The sequence below is a fragment of the Globicephala melas genome, chromosome 1 (assembly GCF_963455315.2).
Source record: "Globicephala melas chromosome 1, mGloMel1.2, whole genome shotgun sequence".
NCBI lineage: Eukaryota > Metazoa > Chordata > Mammalia > Artiodactyla > Delphinidae > Globicephala > Globicephala melas.
Genome location: NC_083314.1, coordinates 168924971 through 168941103, shown reverse-complemented (window position 1 = coordinate 168941103; position 16133 = coordinate 168924971). Strand labels below are relative to the sequence as shown.

General features: G+C 44.4%; 1 protein-coding gene across 3 annotated transcripts in view; it reads left to right on the top strand.

The window, feature by feature from the left end:
- The window catches only part of RCAN3 (RCAN family member 3), a 60548-nt gene extending 46481 nt beyond the window's left edge, over positions 1-14067 (top strand). For 2 of the 3 annotated variants that reach the window (XR_009566226.2, XR_009566228.2), the window contains 2 exons: positions 11647-11759; positions 13954-14067. The gene's annotated coding sequence lies outside the window, so the exon portion shown is untranslated. Of the gene's footprint in view, positions 1-3266; positions 3299-11646; positions 11760-13953 lie in introns of those variants that run through there. The other variant, XR_009566229.2, reaches the window with a different exon arrangement.
- The last annotated feature ends 2066 nt before the right edge of the window (positions 14068-16133 follow it).

Sequence of the window (16133 nt, the reverse complement as noted above, 5' to 3'; positions counted from 1 at the left end):
AAAAACTGAAAGCATTTCCTCTAAGATCAGGAACGAGACAAGGATGTCCACTCTCACCACTATTATTCAACATAGTTTTGGAAGTCCTAGCCACGGCAATCAGAGAAGAAAAGGAAATAAAAGGAATACAAATTGGAAAAGAAGAAGTAAAACTGTCACTGTTTGCTGATGACATGATGCTATACATAGAGAATCCTAAAGATGCTACCAGAAAACTACTAGAGCTAATCAATGAATTTGATAAAGTTGCAGAACAAAATTAATGCACAGAAATCTCTTGCATTCCTATACACTAATGATGAAAAATCGGAAAGAGAAATTAAGGAAACACTCCCATTTGCCATTGCAACAAAAAGAATAAAATACCTAGGAATAAATCTACCTAAGGAGACAAAAGACCTGTATGCAGAAAACTATAAGACACTGATGAAAGAAATTAAAGATGATACCAACAGATGGAGAGATATACCATGTTCTTGGATTGGAAGAATCAATACTGTGAAAATGACTATACTACCCAAAGCAATCTACAGATTCAATGCAATCCCTATCAAATTACCAATAGCATTTTTTACAGAACTAGAGCAAATCATCTTAAAATTTGTATGGAGACACAAAAGACCCCGAATAGCCAAAGCAGTCTTGAGGAAAAAAACAACTGGAGGAATCAGACTCCCTGACTTCAGACTATACTACGAAGCTACAGTAATCAAGACAATATGGTACTGGCACAAAAACAGAAACATAGATCAATGGAACAAGATAGAAAGCCCCGAGATAAACCCATGCACCTATGGTCAACTAATCTATGACAAAGGAGGCAAAGATATACAATGGAGAAAAGACAGTCTCTTCAATAAGTGGTGCTGGGAAAACTGGACAGCTACATGTAAAAGAATGAAATTAAAACACTCCCTAACACCATACACAAAAATAAACTCAAAATGGATTCGAGACCTAAATGTAAGACTGGATACTATAAAACTCTTAGAGGAAAACATAGGAAGAACACTCTGACATAAATCACAGCAAGATCTTTTTTGACCCACCTCCTAGAGTAATGGAAATAAAAACAAAAATAAACAAATGGGACCTAATGAAACTTCAAAGCTTTTGCACAGCAAAGGAAACCATAAACAAGACGAAAAGACAACCCTCAGAATGGGAGAAAATATTTGCAAATGAATCAACTGACAAAGGATTAATCTCCAAAATATATAAACAGCTCATGCAACTCAATATTAAAGAAACAACCCAATCCAAAAATGGGCAGAAGACCTAAATAGACATTTCTCCAAAGAAGACATACAGATGGCCAAGAAGCACATGAAAAGCTGCTCAACATCACTAATTATTAGAGAAATGCAAATCAAAAGTGAAATGAGGTATCACCTCACACCAGTTAGAATGGGCATCATCAGAAAATCTACAAACAACAAATGCTGGAGAGGTGTGGAGAAAAGGGAACCCTGTTGCACTGTTGGTGGGAATGTAAATTGATACAGCCACTATGGAGAACAGTATGGAGGTTCCTTAAAAAACTAAAAATAGGATTACCATATGACCCAGCAATCCCACTACTGGGCACATACCCAGAGAAAACCATAATTCAGAAAGACACATGCACCCCAATGTTCATTGCAGCACTATTTACAATACCCAGGTCAGGGAAGCAACCTAAATGCCCATCGACAGACGAATGGATACAGAGATGTGGTACATATATACGATGGAACATTACTTAGCCATAAAAAGGAATGAAATTGGGTCATTTGTTGAGACATGGATGGATCTAGGGACTGTCATACAGAGTGAAGTAAGAAAGAGAAAAACAAATATTGTATATTAACACATGTATGTGGAACCTAGAAAAATGGTACAGATGAACCAGTCTGCAGGGCAGAAATTGAGACACAGATGTAGAGAACAAACGTATGGACCCCAAGGTGGGGAAACCGCAGTGGGGAGGGGATGGTGGTGTGCTGGGAAAAAAAAAAAGAATGTAGTTAAGAAGTAAAAATAAAAACCACTCCAACAAAAATAATTTTCACTGGAGGGAAATCTTTAAAAATGTGGCTTTCATGTAACCAGTTTACGACAGGAAAACTGTCCTCACATGTCACCCACAGTGGAAGTGTCACTGTGGTTGATAAAACATTCGGAAAACACAGGTAACCTGGCAGAACAGGGGGAAGTCAGGTAAGTAAATATAAAGGAGAAAAGCATATTAATATTTTTTAAAATGTAGTATCCCGATCGCAGCTACTGCATCATGTGACCTTGAATGTGTGCCTTTGCCTAAGTCTGTTTCCTGATGTGTAAAATGCTGATGCAACATCTGCCCCGTATCTCAAGGTGGTGTTAGACTCAAGTGAGATGATGTATATGCATATGCAGAAATTTTATAAATTGCAAAGTGCTGCACATATAAAAAGAATTGCTATGTCTAGATACCAACTCCTCGAAAGCAGAGGACATAGTAATCTTGTGTCTCTCATAGTACCAAACTCCGTTCCTTGCCCCTCATATACTCTCAATGTGTACTTACTTAAATGAATCCACATGTGGCTGAGTTAACACGTGTATCCTGGAAAAGGTGACGTCCACTCCCCACAGAATAAGTTTAACAAAAGCCAACTCTATACATCATGAGGAACTTTCCAGAAGCAGTTTGGTAGTTTTCCAGATGCAGCTATTTCTACAGAAATTGTTTTATATTTAGAACAGTAGTCATATATAACTCTAAAGACATACCTGTATCAATTAAACCAACAAACTTAAACTAGGTTTAATACCAAATATTTTCCCAAATCACATGAACCTGAAATTCATTTGGGTTAGTTTCTATTATATTTCTGAGAATTTATATAAGCCCTTAATTTTCTTTAAACCAATTAAATGAAACACTTTTACAAATTAATTTTGGCAATGCCATCCAAAGGTAGAAAACATCACATCTACAAGACACATACCAACAGGCACAAACAGAGAACCCATAACTCCTGTTCCAAAACTTCAGCCATGACTCAGGTACAATAACATAAACCCCACAAGTTACAAAATAGGTTTGATTCAAATTGGATTTCTGGCAGATGGAACAAATCAAGGTCATCTGTTCAGATGGCTAAAGCCCTTTTACTAATGTTTGTGGAGAAGACTTAAGATTTGCATTTCTCCTTGACAAGTCAAGCTCCAAATGACCTTTACCCCTTTTGGTTTTTCTTCGTTTGATAAGTTACCTTCCTGAAATTTGCATTTTTAAATAGATGGCCTGGGGACTTCCCTGGTGGCACAGTGGTTAAGAATCCACCTGCCAATGCAGGGGACACAGGTTCAATCCCTGGTCCGGGAAGATCCCACATGCCGCAGAGCATCTAAGCCCGTGTGCCACAACTACTGAGCCTGCGATCTAGAGCCCGCAAGCTGCAGCTACTGAGCCTGCACCGCACAACTACTGAAGCCCACAGGCCTAGAGCCCATGCTCTGCAACAAGAGAAGCCACTGCAATGAGAAGCCCGCACACCGCAACGAAGAGTGGCCCCTGCTTGCCGCAACTAGAGAACGCCTGCGTGCAGCAATGAAGACCCAATGCAGCAAAAATAAATAAAATTTTAAAAATAAATAAAGAGATGGCTTGAAAAGAGTTCCTGGAAAAGACCAGGTAGAACATTTACATCTCAAAGGCACAGGGAGAGAAATGCAAGTTCCATGTGTTTGATCCATGAGGAGTTTATTTTTGTAGGTGGTGTGACAAATGAGGACGTGGAGGTTCATGATCCTTTTGGGGTTCCTGTTTGTCTGAGGTATGAAGTTTAGGTCAAGGGTTTTTTGATTTGTTGTTTGCTGGCTGGCTGGCTTGCTTGTTTGGGTGTTTTGCCTGCCCATGTCCGATGGCCCTCCTCCCACTGGAAGGAGAGGCCATCTTTTTGCTTTTGCACTTTTGCCAAACATATGGGCTTGGGCGTATCTTTCTGGGTCTCCATTCTGTTCCACGGGTGGATCCACAAGTCTCTGAGTCTGCCATCATCAATGCGTACAAGCCTCTTAAGATAAATAGGGGAGGTTTGGGGAGTAGTTTAAAAAAAAAAAAATTTGATGGGCTTTGAATTGTTTCTGAAGCCACACCTCTGGTACTGTAAAGACAAAAGTTGTAAAACAAGGACAGCTGTTTTTAATTGCTCAAAGAATTGGGTGGCTACCTAAATGATACTAAAGGACTGATACAACCGTCCACTTACGTTTTTCTTTCTCGCTGGGTACATTTAGTTCCCAGATTAAATGCTGTAGACTCTGAGAAATTTTCTGAAACCATCCAGGCAGAGCTAGACGATATAGGCTCTCTGGCTCTCAAAGCCTTCCTTGACCATCCACAGAAGTCCAGGTTAGGGCCCCTCCCATTTAATCGCACTGGAGTTCTCCCCCACCAGGCTGTGAGCTCCACTGGGACAGGAATCATGTTTCTCTCATTCATCACCACATTTCCATGGTCCTTGGTACACTGACATCACTTGAAATCGGCAAGTGCTGTTGAATTGGATTGTAATTACCTGCTCCTAATTCTGTAGTCAGGACTATGTCTCTATCCTTAGTGCCTATACTGTGCCTCAGATCAGTCAGCTCTGGGTGAATGGATGGATGGATGATGGAGGGATGGATGGATGCCATGGAAATTCTGAGGGTGGAGAGATCACTGAGATGTGAACTCAGCAAGAAAGTCCTCATGAGAGAGAAAGGATGAGTTAGGCTGGGAAGAAAGAATAAGCCTCACGTAAGTAGAGAAAAAGAGGAAAGATCCTGCAGAGAAGAGGAAGACCTAAGCAAAGGAGCAGCACAAAGCAGAATCACTGAATTGGCCTGGCCTGGACTCTGTACGATAAAGGAAACAAGCCTGGGGATGTGGGAGTCAAAGTCTGATTTGCGAAGGATTTGGACTTCACCCTGAGTAAGGCTTTCAGGAAGGGTGGAAGTGAAGGAGAATTGTGCAAGGTGGGGCTGCAGGACAGTTGACCTGGCAGAAGCGGGTGGGATACCCTGAAGTAAGGAGGAGGCAAGGAGCCCAGGTAGGAGCCGTCTGATGGAGTCCAGATGGTGAGGATCTCTGCAGGGGATCATGGGACCCAGGTTTTGGAGTCAGACAGACCTGGGCTCAGATGCTGATTCACCACTGTGCAATTTAGGGCAAGACTCCTAATCCTAACCTCTGTAAAACTTAGTTTCCTCACCTTCAAAATGGGAATAATAAAATACTGCAGTAAGGGTTAATGAAAATGAAACAGGAGGGAAGGAGGCAGGGCACAACCTTTGAAAGAAAGACATAGCCCAAGGACATGACATAAACTGATTAGAACCAAGTGGGTCCAAGATGGCAGACAAGTCGACTTCCACTAGACCTTGAGCCTCAGTATACGCTCACATCAAGAAGCTAAATGAGGGCTTCCCTGGTGGCGCAGTGGTTGAGAGTCCGCCTGCCGATGCAGGGGACATGGGTTCGTGCCCCGGTCCGGGAAGATCCCACATGCCGCAGAGCAGCTAGGCCCGTGAGTCATGGCCGCTGAGCCTGCACGTTCGGAGCCTGTGCTCCGCAATGGGAGAGGCCACAACAGTGAGAGGCCCGCGTACCACACACACACAAAAAGAAGCTAAATGACACACCCGCAGGCGCCATGACAGTTCCAAGACAGACCAGAAGGATCAAAAAGTGGGCGGTGGCCCAATTCCTGGAAATCCCCGCCCCTTTCTAAAATAGCCGGAATACTCCTCCCACTCATTAGCCTATGAAATTACCCACTCCTATTAAAACTGACAACCCCGTGCCCTGGTACCTTTCTCACCTCCTGAGATGGCCCACACTCCATCTGTGGAGTGTGTTTCTCCCAAGGCCTTTCTCACCTTCTGAGATGGCCCATGTGGAGTGTGTTTCTCTCTAAAAAAATCCACCTCTTACCTATCACTTTGTCTCTCACTGAATTCTTTCTGTGATGAGACATCAAGAACCTGAGCTTCATTAAGTCCTGAAACCAGGTGTGTGATCTCAGTTGGAAGACTGGGGGTTTTGTCTGGGTTCGAGTCCCAGCCACGTGGGTTCAAGTCCCAATCTGAGGTGCACAATTTTTTCAAAAACACTTGTAGATCATCTAATATAACAGGGAAGAGCCAATTTTGACTACATGTTGGATCTGTTTCTTTGACTTTAGCTTTTGCTTTTCGTTGCTTTTGGTATTATAATCATGCATAATGGCCTACCTCAGGGAACCCTACCCACCTGTGAATGGCTGCGAGAAAGAAGAAATTAACACATTTATCACATCCCCTCCCCCCAGGCTGACCATTCCAGGAGATGTCAAGACTGATGGCCCTTTTTACTTTACTTCCTCCCCACCTCGCCCTCTCTACTCTGTCTTTTTACTTTCCTTCCCTCTCTGATTCTATGAAGGAAACTGGCATCCAGACCCCATAAGATGGTTTTCTTGGGGACCCTAGTCCGCCATCTTCTCGGTCTGCTGGCTTTCCGAATAAAGTGTTCCTTGCCTCAACACCTCGCCTCCCAATTTATTGGCCTGTTGTGCAGCAAGGAGAGCGAGTTTGGACTCAGTAACACTAGCAGTGTTCTGGTACCTAATATGCTCTAAATAAGTAATAACATTATTGAGTATTCGGTGGCTGCCCTGGTAGGAAGAGAAAAATCAGATCAATTTCTTTACATGCAGAGGATTATTCTCTCTGCCTCTTAAGTCAGAAGAAAAAGACTTTTCCTTGAAGGCTTTGTATTTCCTTACAGTACAGAAGCATTAAAGATACCCACTGGGAAAATAACATCTTTGAAATCTAAACAACGAGCCACCAAGTTTTACAGAAGAGAAGCAAAACTTTGACCACATTCTTCCCAAGCGTATCTCTGAGAGCAGCGTCTGACCTCAGAATGCCGTTCCATGATCAGTTGTGTAAAAAGAGCTCATAGGATGCTTTACTTTATTTCCTAAGCAAGCCTCATCCTTGATTGACAGGCGTCCCTCAATTGCTGTTAATAGTTCCGGACAATATTGCCCCACAACAGATTCCACACTAGGCCATAACACAGTCACGATGTTTTGTGTTCCAGTCATTATGGGTCTAATTATTAATTATTGTAAATAATTTGACATTTGTACCTGAGAGTTTTCAAAGCATTTTCACAGTCGTTATCTCCTTTGGCCTTCACAGTAACCCAGAAGGTCAGCCAGGCATGTGTGATTACTGTTTAACAGACAAAAACACAGTTGTTGAGCTCAACAGAAACTCAAGGAAGTGTCTGGGGAAGTCACGAAGAAAAAGAAAAACACAATGTAGATCTTGAGAAGAGGTGAGCACATAGGATAAAGAGGAGAGAGAAATGGCACTCCAGGCTTGGAGGAAAAGGGACACGGAGGACAAAGTCATGCTTAGGGTACCAGCAACCCGTCTAAAAATGGACTCATCTCAGAGACAGCAGTCAGCCTTGAAATAGCCTGCCTAGGGCATTCGGAAGAAGTTCACAGAGGAGATGGTATATGAACAGGAAGGGAAGATTCTAATATATATCATAAGAAATATGGTAGACAAAAAAGAAATATAGATAACAAAATGTTAAATAAAAATTAAACAGCTTAATTACATATTATATGTAACATAAATATATATTGCGTTACACAAAATATACCTGTATAATAATATAATCTAGTATCATGATACATAATTATGTGATAGATTATATAAATACATAGATTATATGTGTATCTTTATATATAACTTTGTACCCCAAAAAGCACATTCTTTTCAAGCATATATCTAATATCACTAATGATTATCAAGTATTAGTCTACAAGGAAATTTTCAACAAATCACAAAAAGCAGAAATCTCATTGTCTTAATTTATTCGGGCTGCTATAACAAAATACCATAGACTGGATGGCTTATAAACAACAGAAATTTATTTCTCACAGTTCTGGAGGCTGAGTCCAAGATTGAGTCACCAGCAGATTCAGTGTCTGATGAGAGGCTGCTTCCTGATTCATAGACTTCTGTCTTTTCACTGGGTCCTCACACGGTGGGAGGGGCAAGGGATCTCTCTGGACACTCATTTATAAAGGCATGAGGGGACTTCCCTGGTGGTCCAGTGGTTAAGACTCTGTGCTTCCAATGCAAGGGCAGGGGTTCCATCCATTTTGTAAAATAAATGTTTTACAAAAATATATATTTGTAAAATATATATAATATATATTTTAAGTGTATATTATATATATTTATAAAATATATATAATATATATTTATTATATATCATATATATACATATATATTATATATATATATAAAATATATATATATATAAAGGCACCAATCCCGTTCATGAGGGCTCCACCCTCGTGACCTAGTCACTTCCCAAAGGCTCCACCTCCAAATGATATCACTTTAGGGATTAGATTTCTACATACGAATTTGTGGGAGAGGGGAGACACAAATATTCAGTCTTACAGCACCCATGCGCCACATTCATTAACCATAATATAATAAAATTCAAAATTAACCATAAAAGCATAGAAAAACCAATCTAACCACTTGGAAATACAAAACTACCCCTCTAAATAGTTCTTTAGTTAAGAGGAAAACAAAACTGGTTTTGGAAATGAACAGTGAGAGTGCTCCCTACTAAGACATTTGGGATGTGGCCATGGTTGTATTCAGAAGAAAATGCATAGTAGCCTTAAGTCCATGTATTAGAAAACAGAAAGAATTAAGTCTAAATAAACAACACATTCAACTCAAGAAGCTAGAAAAAAGAGCAATAAAATGAACCAGAGCTTATAGGAGAAGCAGGAATTTCACAAAGTGGGGTTGGAAGGAATGGCTATCAGGAGAGAGGAAACAAAAGCCTAAAGATAGTGTTCAGCATTTGTGGGAGCAAGTGTAGTTGGTTGAAGGGTATAAGTAGGTGCATAGTAGAAGGTAATGCTGGAGAGATGAGCTAAGGACAACTAAGGCAGGCCCTGAATGCTGACCTAATGACTGTTCTTGATCCTAAAAGCAATGGTGAGCTGGCTATTGGAAGGTGGTTCCGTCAGCAGTGTGCTAAATGGTTTGGGAATTACTTTGATTTTGTGCCATGGCCTCTGAACTTGGCCATTATAAACTCTTCTGTGTTTTGCATTTGACAAACAGCAAAGGGCATGGTTTTGAAAACAAATTTTGGTACATTTCCTGTTTGACCAGTGTTGTATTTGGGGCACTGCCACCGGCTTCTCAAAGCTGGCTGCTTCCCTGGAATCCCAGCAGCTGTCCTGTTGGATCGTCACTCACTACCTGCCCCAATTTGTGAAATGATTTTTCTCTGAAACAGGCTCTGGTTTCATTGGTCATGGGCTTTTACACTTGACACCTGTGTAGGAAAGAGCCAGTTGAAAGCCCAGGTTCTAACCTGGACTCCTCCTGGCTCCCCAGGTGACCATAAGCAAGTCCCTTTCTCATCTGTGCAGTGGGAAGAGCTGGACTAGGTGATGCAGTCTAAGGAGATGCCTAGAAGAATAACCGGCTCCCTTTAAACTCAGTCTGATGGTGTCTAATGGGATGTCAGTTAGCGGGTGGAGGAGAAGCAGGCTAGAGGATTTGTGGGCTTAAAATCTGGAAAGAAATTGGGATTCAGAGTTAAGTTGCTGTGCTTCAAGTTTTGCCTTCCTGGTATCTTGGCCACATCATGTTGTGGCCCTTTTTCTTGTGTGTAAAACAGGGGTAATGATCCTTCCTGCCTCACAGGTTAACCGTAAGAATAAGTGACCAAGGAGTGAAAAAATACTTGGCAAGTGCAGCTGGCCAGCGTCAGAGCTGCCCAAACTTGACCTGACCTGCTGAATCTCCAGACTGTCGCGTCAGCAGAGTGAACGAGCTGTGTGAGCTGTACAGATGCCACCGAAGTAGAGGACATTGTCACCTGACCCACGCAGGCTGTTGCAGACATGCTTCCCCTGTGCTGTGCCCCACTCAGTTCACCTTGTAGAGAGGGACAGAGAGAAGAAGGATGAGGCTCAACCTGAACAATTCTCTAATCCGCCCATCCTGGGAGCAGACCCCCCCGGGGACACCAGTCTTTCTAGAAAATTCCACAATGTCCAGGCCTGTGGGCAGCCAGGATTCTGTGATCTTTAGCGCCCCTGGATGACTGAGTCCTCCCCGCCTAATTCCTCTGGGGGCCTGATTAGTAAATCCCAAAATGGTTTCCTCTCACTGGAATGTTTTGCTTTTCCATCCCAAGGCAGAGCAGTTCCAGGCAAAACGAGAAGCCATCGGGAGCTCTTGGGATTGGTCCTGGATATCCTATAGCCCTACCAAGCATCTTCTGTCAGTCCCCTGCTGGCGGCCTCTCCCTACCATGTCCACAGTTGGGAAAGGCCAAGTCCATTCAAAGGAGAGGGTGCTATAAGGCAAATGAGTTCATTTTGCAAACCAACACATTTAAAAAAATCTGTTTAACATTAGATGCTCTGGGATGGACTTCCCTGGCGGTCTAGTGGTTAAGACTCCGTGCTTCCAGTGCAGGGGGCATGGGTTCGATCCCCGGTCGGGGAACTAAGATTCCACATGCTGTACGCCTCACGGCACAGCCAAAATAACTAAAATAAAACAAAACAAAAACGTAAATGCTCTGGGAAATATAAACTCAGGCCTCCAAAGCCCAGAACAGAACAGGAGAGATGGGTCTGCAAATAGCCAGCTGTAGTGTAAGACAGAATCACAGGTGATGGTTTGGGGACAGACACAGCGCTAGGGCTCCCCAAGAAGGGGGGCCAGAATTTGGCTGAGGGCTTAGAGGGACTTCATGGAAGGATGTGGGATCTTGAAGGAAGGCCATTTGTGATTGGGAGGGACAGGAGAGCATCTCTCTGGAAGGAATGGCCCGCTCTGACCCAGAGCCCAGGGCAGCTTTGAAGAGCAGAAGCCGCCCACGGGGCTGAGGAGAAGTCCAGATAAGACTGGAAAGGACAGCAGGGCCAGAGAGTGATGGCCACAGTGATGGGAGCAAGAGACGAACAAATGGTCAGACCAGGATCCTTAGTGAAATTGAGGATGGAGGGCGTATGTCCCTGAAGGTCAAGGTCAATTCCTACTGTAGGGCTAACCTCACCGTGGGTAAGCCTGAAAGCCCTGGGGCCAGACGACCTGGGTGACCTTGGGCAAATTGTACTAACTTGTTCAAGCCTCAATTTCTTCATGTGTAAAATGCAGTAAATAATAGTATCTACTTCATAAAATTGTCTAGACAAATGACTTATGCAGTAACACATGCTCCCTAAACATGACCTATAATTTTAATTTTTTGTGTTTTTTTGTGTTTTTTTTTTTTTGCGGTACGCGGGCCTCTCACTGTTGTGGCCTCTCACGTTGCGGAGCACAGGCTCCGGACGCACAGGCTCAGTGGCCATGGCTCACAGGCCCAGCCGCTCCGCGGCATATGGGATCCTCCCAGACCGGGGCACAAACCCGTGTCCCCTGCATTGGCAGGTGGACTCTCAACCATTGTGCCACCAGGGAAGCCCTATAATTTTAATTTTTATTACTCACTCTTCCCCGATGATCCAAGAAACCCTGGCCAAAGACTGTATTTCATATCTTCATTCATGACTTTCCTGGACATCTGTTTAGAGAATTGTGCTTGATGCTGTGGAGGACACACGGTGAACAGGACCCGAGAAGCTCATGGTCTGTTCGGAGAGGAAGAATAACAACCACCTTGTCCAGAACAGAAGCAAGTGAAGGTACATGCGATTGGGGTTATAAAAGTTCCCTGGGAACTGACAGTTGAGCTTAGTCTTGAGACTTGAAGGGTACACAAGGTTCTTAGGCTGCAAGGGAATCAAATACGCTTCGTCCTTCCAGTGCCACAGGGGACGGGATGCCCGTGATGTGACCAATTACGAGGTGGTATGACTGCTAGGGCTGCCAGAACAAAGTACCAGGGACTGGGTGGCCTAAAGAACAGACATTTATTCCCTCAGAGTTCTGGAGGCTGGAAATCTAAGGTCTGGGTCCGTTTCTTCTGAGAACCTCCCTCCTAGGCTTGTAGATGGCGGTCTTCTTCCTGTGTCCGCACATGGTCTTCCTTCTGTGTCTGTGTCCTAATCTCCTCTTCTTATAGGGACACCAATCACATTGGATTAGGGCCCAACCATACAACTTCATTTTACTTTAATTACCTCTTTAAAGGCCCTATCTCCAAATACAATCATATTCGAAAGTATTAGAGGTTAGGACTTCCAACAGGAATTTTCTGGGGGTGGAGGGTGGAGTGAGTCAGGAGTGGGCGTGGGGGGCAATTCAGCCCATACCAGAAATTGAAGTTGGAATGATCAACAGCCTGGCCATCACTGAGAAGTAACACAGTTTCTTAGCCTTCAGGTAAGAGGGCCACTCCGGCTTGCAGCAAGGTGGGAGGTGTGGCCGAGACGCGGTGACAGCCCCGTGGGGGCTCCCAGCATGGAAGGGAATGAGGTGCTGAGCGGCACACAATGACACTGGGCCTGGGGGAGGAAAGATCTCAGGCCTGGGTACCAGCCTTTAGGCAAGTCACCCCCCTCTCTATGGTCAGGTGCTGCTCTCGACCCTGATCACACATGGCATCACCAGGGCAGCTTGTAAGAAACAACATGAATGCCTGGCCCCGCCCCCAGAGACTCTGGTTCAAGGGAATCTGCCGTGTGACCTTGACCTCGGCAGTTTTTCAAAGCACCTGGGTGATTCCGAGGGACAGCCAGATCCCTGGGCTAGCGGATGTCCAAGTTCCCTTCCAGCCCCAGGCCATGATTCAAGCTGACTTGGGTTCTCCATCCCTGGATCACCACATTCTCTGGGCCTTTGGGATCTCTGTAAATGCTTTCATTGAACAAAATGTTCATTTATATATTATAATTATTCTTTATATTTGCACAGCCCATTACTGTTTGAGGAAGAAATTTAATGAGCATCAGCTCATTCAGTCCTCATCACAACCCTTAGGGCTAGGCAGTAGGCAGACATCACTATTCCAACTCCTTTTTATTTTTGTCCAGATCACTTACCACCTTCTGACATGCCATATCACTGGCTTATTTATTTTTATTGTTTTCCCCTCATCTCAGAATGTCAGCTTTATCAGGACAGGGATTATTGTCTCTTTTGTTCATTGCTGGTACATAGCAAGCACTCAGTAAATATTCTTTCAATGAATTAATGAATGAATGAATCACAGAAGAGTAAACTAAAGCCCAGAGAGGTTAGGAGATCTGCCTGAGGTCACACAGCAAGTAAATAGAGTAGCTTCTGTGTGTGTGTGTGTTCTTTCTACTCCTGCTCTGGGTTTCCTAGGGTGACTGTGTTATTAGGGTGGACCCAGGAGGTACCAGGGGAGAGCAAATCCAGCAGCAGAGATAGCTGCAAATGGACTGACTGCTGCCAGGAATTGCTCCTAGAATCCCAGATGAAAGCAGTTTCCTTGCCAGGGTGAGGAAGGGCAGCTTCCGCTGGTGGCCAAAGGGCTTAGCTTAATTTACAGTCTCTCATTTTCATTTTGGGAACAGAAGTTTTTCCCTTGCAACCAGTAAAATTGAATCATGGGTTTCCTAAAAATGTGGCATAAAAATGAGGAAGCTGCCAGGTAATGACCAGGGCTGGCTATTTAAAGGGACAGTCATGGGCTTCCCTGGTGGTGCAGTGGTTGAGAGTCCGCCTGCTGATGCAGGGGACACGGGTTCGTGCCCCGGTCCGGGAAGATCCCACATGCCGCGGAGCGGCTGGGCCCATGAGCCATGGCCGCTGAGCCTGCGCATCCAGAGCCTGTGCTCCGCAACGGGAGAGGCCACATCAGTGAGAGGCCCGCGTACCGAAAAAAAAATAAAGAGGGTGGGGGCAGTCATGACAGTCAAACTCACTGGAAGAGGCCTCAGGAACAAAACAGTCCAATCTGCCATTTTACAGATGAGAAAACAAAGGCCCCAAGAGACCAGGTGGCTTGCTGGGGGTTACAGAAGCCTGGCTCAGCCTTCATCACTCTCTGCTGCCTTCACCCTCCATCACCCAGATTTTCTCACAGCTGAAATGGGAATTAACCCGAATGCAGGACCGCTGCTCGGCTTGTGGATCACATCTCTGGGTACCACAGGGTACACAGTTATCTGGGTAGCAGTCACGTGGAAGATCACACGGTGTGCTCTGTAGCTAACTAAGAACCGTGGCTTCTGAGCCTTTTGCCCTTTGCTGCTCCCCCCATCCCCTTGGCTGGGAGGCAAGGAATTGATTTCAGAATCGACTGGCCTGGGTATGTCTGCTTCCTCTTTCTTCCTGGATGAATCAGTGTGGACTTGTATGTCTCTGGATTCATGATTCTCTGTGCTTCATCTCCCCCTAAAATTGCCTTCTAACCCTACGTGACATTTGTCTTGTTTCCCCAGCAACCATCTCAGATGCCATGAATAGCAGATTAAGGCTTTGAGGGCAGAGGTGAGAGACTACACGGTCCAGGCCAGGAGATGAAAACCCGGGGGCTCAAAGGCTGGTTTGCAGCAACGCCCTCTGCTAACAAGAAAGGGAAGGGTAGCTTGGTGCATCTGAGTATTTCCTATGTGGAAAGAGCAGTTTTTTGTTATTTTTAAACCTCCTGGCGCTTAAGCATCCATATGGTACGTCTGAAACAGGGGTGGTTTGTTGGGTAATTTTATAAGCCATTTTCATTGACTTATAAAACTGTTTTACATAAATATCATCGTCTCTACAGAAAAAAAAGAACACAGAAAATCCCCACACTTTATTTACATTCCACCAAATTCCCTTCAAATCTTAATCAGTACGTGGACATACCTTTTATATAGTTGTCAGAGTTTGCGCCTGCTGTTTTTATTTTCTATTTATACACTCTTATGTGAAAGCGTAACCTTGTGTCTCCTCTACCCTCAACACTCTGCTTTACTTCTGACACTGCTGCCCACCACGTGTGTGGGGGGGTGCTGGAGGAGTGGGGTGGTCTTCTCAAGCAATTCTGCGACGCCAGCTGGGTGTCCTACAATGTAACCCAATTCGGACTCCATCTACCTGGAGACAGCATCAGATCCCCCAGGCTAAGGGCTCAGTCCTGCAAGACTGACCCTCACTTCAGATGCCAATCAAAGGTCCAGGTTATTACCTGTGCTTTTGACGACCTGGTATAAATCAGAGGTTCCCGTGACCCCCTCCTTGGGCTTGATTAATCTGTTAGAGTGGCTCACAGAACTCAGGAAAAGTTCACTTACTCGATTACTGGCTTATTACAAAGGATATTAAAGGATACGAATGAACAGCCATATGAAGAGATGCATAGCACGAGGTCCAGAAGGGTCCTGACCACAGAAGCTTCTGTGCCGCCCTCCCAGCACATGGAGGTATCCTTATTTGCCAACCGGGAGGCTCTCTGGATCCTACCCTTTGGGGTTTTTTATGGAGGCTTCCTTATATAGGGCACGACTGATTACATCTTGGCCATTGATGATTGATTCAAACTCCAGCCCCTCTCCCCTCTCTGGAGGTTGTTCAGGGAGGGCTGCACTGAAAGTTCCAACCCTCTAATCACTTGGTTGGTCTGGCAACTAGCTCCCATCCTTAGGTTACCTAGCGGCTTTCCAAAAATCACCCCGTTAACATAAACTCAGGCGTGGTTGAAAGGGGTTCGTTGTGAATCACAGAAGACACTCGTTTCACTTTTATCACTCTGAAGCTATCTTAGGAACTGAGGATAAAAACCAAATATTATAATTAAAGTTGCCCCTGTGGCTCTAATCACTTAGGAATTACAGGGTTTGGGGAGCTGTGAGCCAGAAACCTTGGATGAAGACCAAAATACATATATCTTATGTATCTCCACAGTTGGAAACACCTGAGTATTTACATGTCTGGTGCATCTGTTATGAAGCACAATTGGCTAGGCCATTCTCTATCGCTTGGAATTGTGGTCATTTCTAGCTTTTACGTGCAGAATATCTCTCGATAATCCCTTTGCCCGGGGCGGCACCTTAGATGACCAGCTCCTGCTTTGCCCAAGGAATAAATCAAGGCCAGTGGGTCAGGCAGGTTCTGGACTGGGAGCTAGGGGACCTCTGCCTTTACCTGGGCACGTTTCCCCGCCTCCC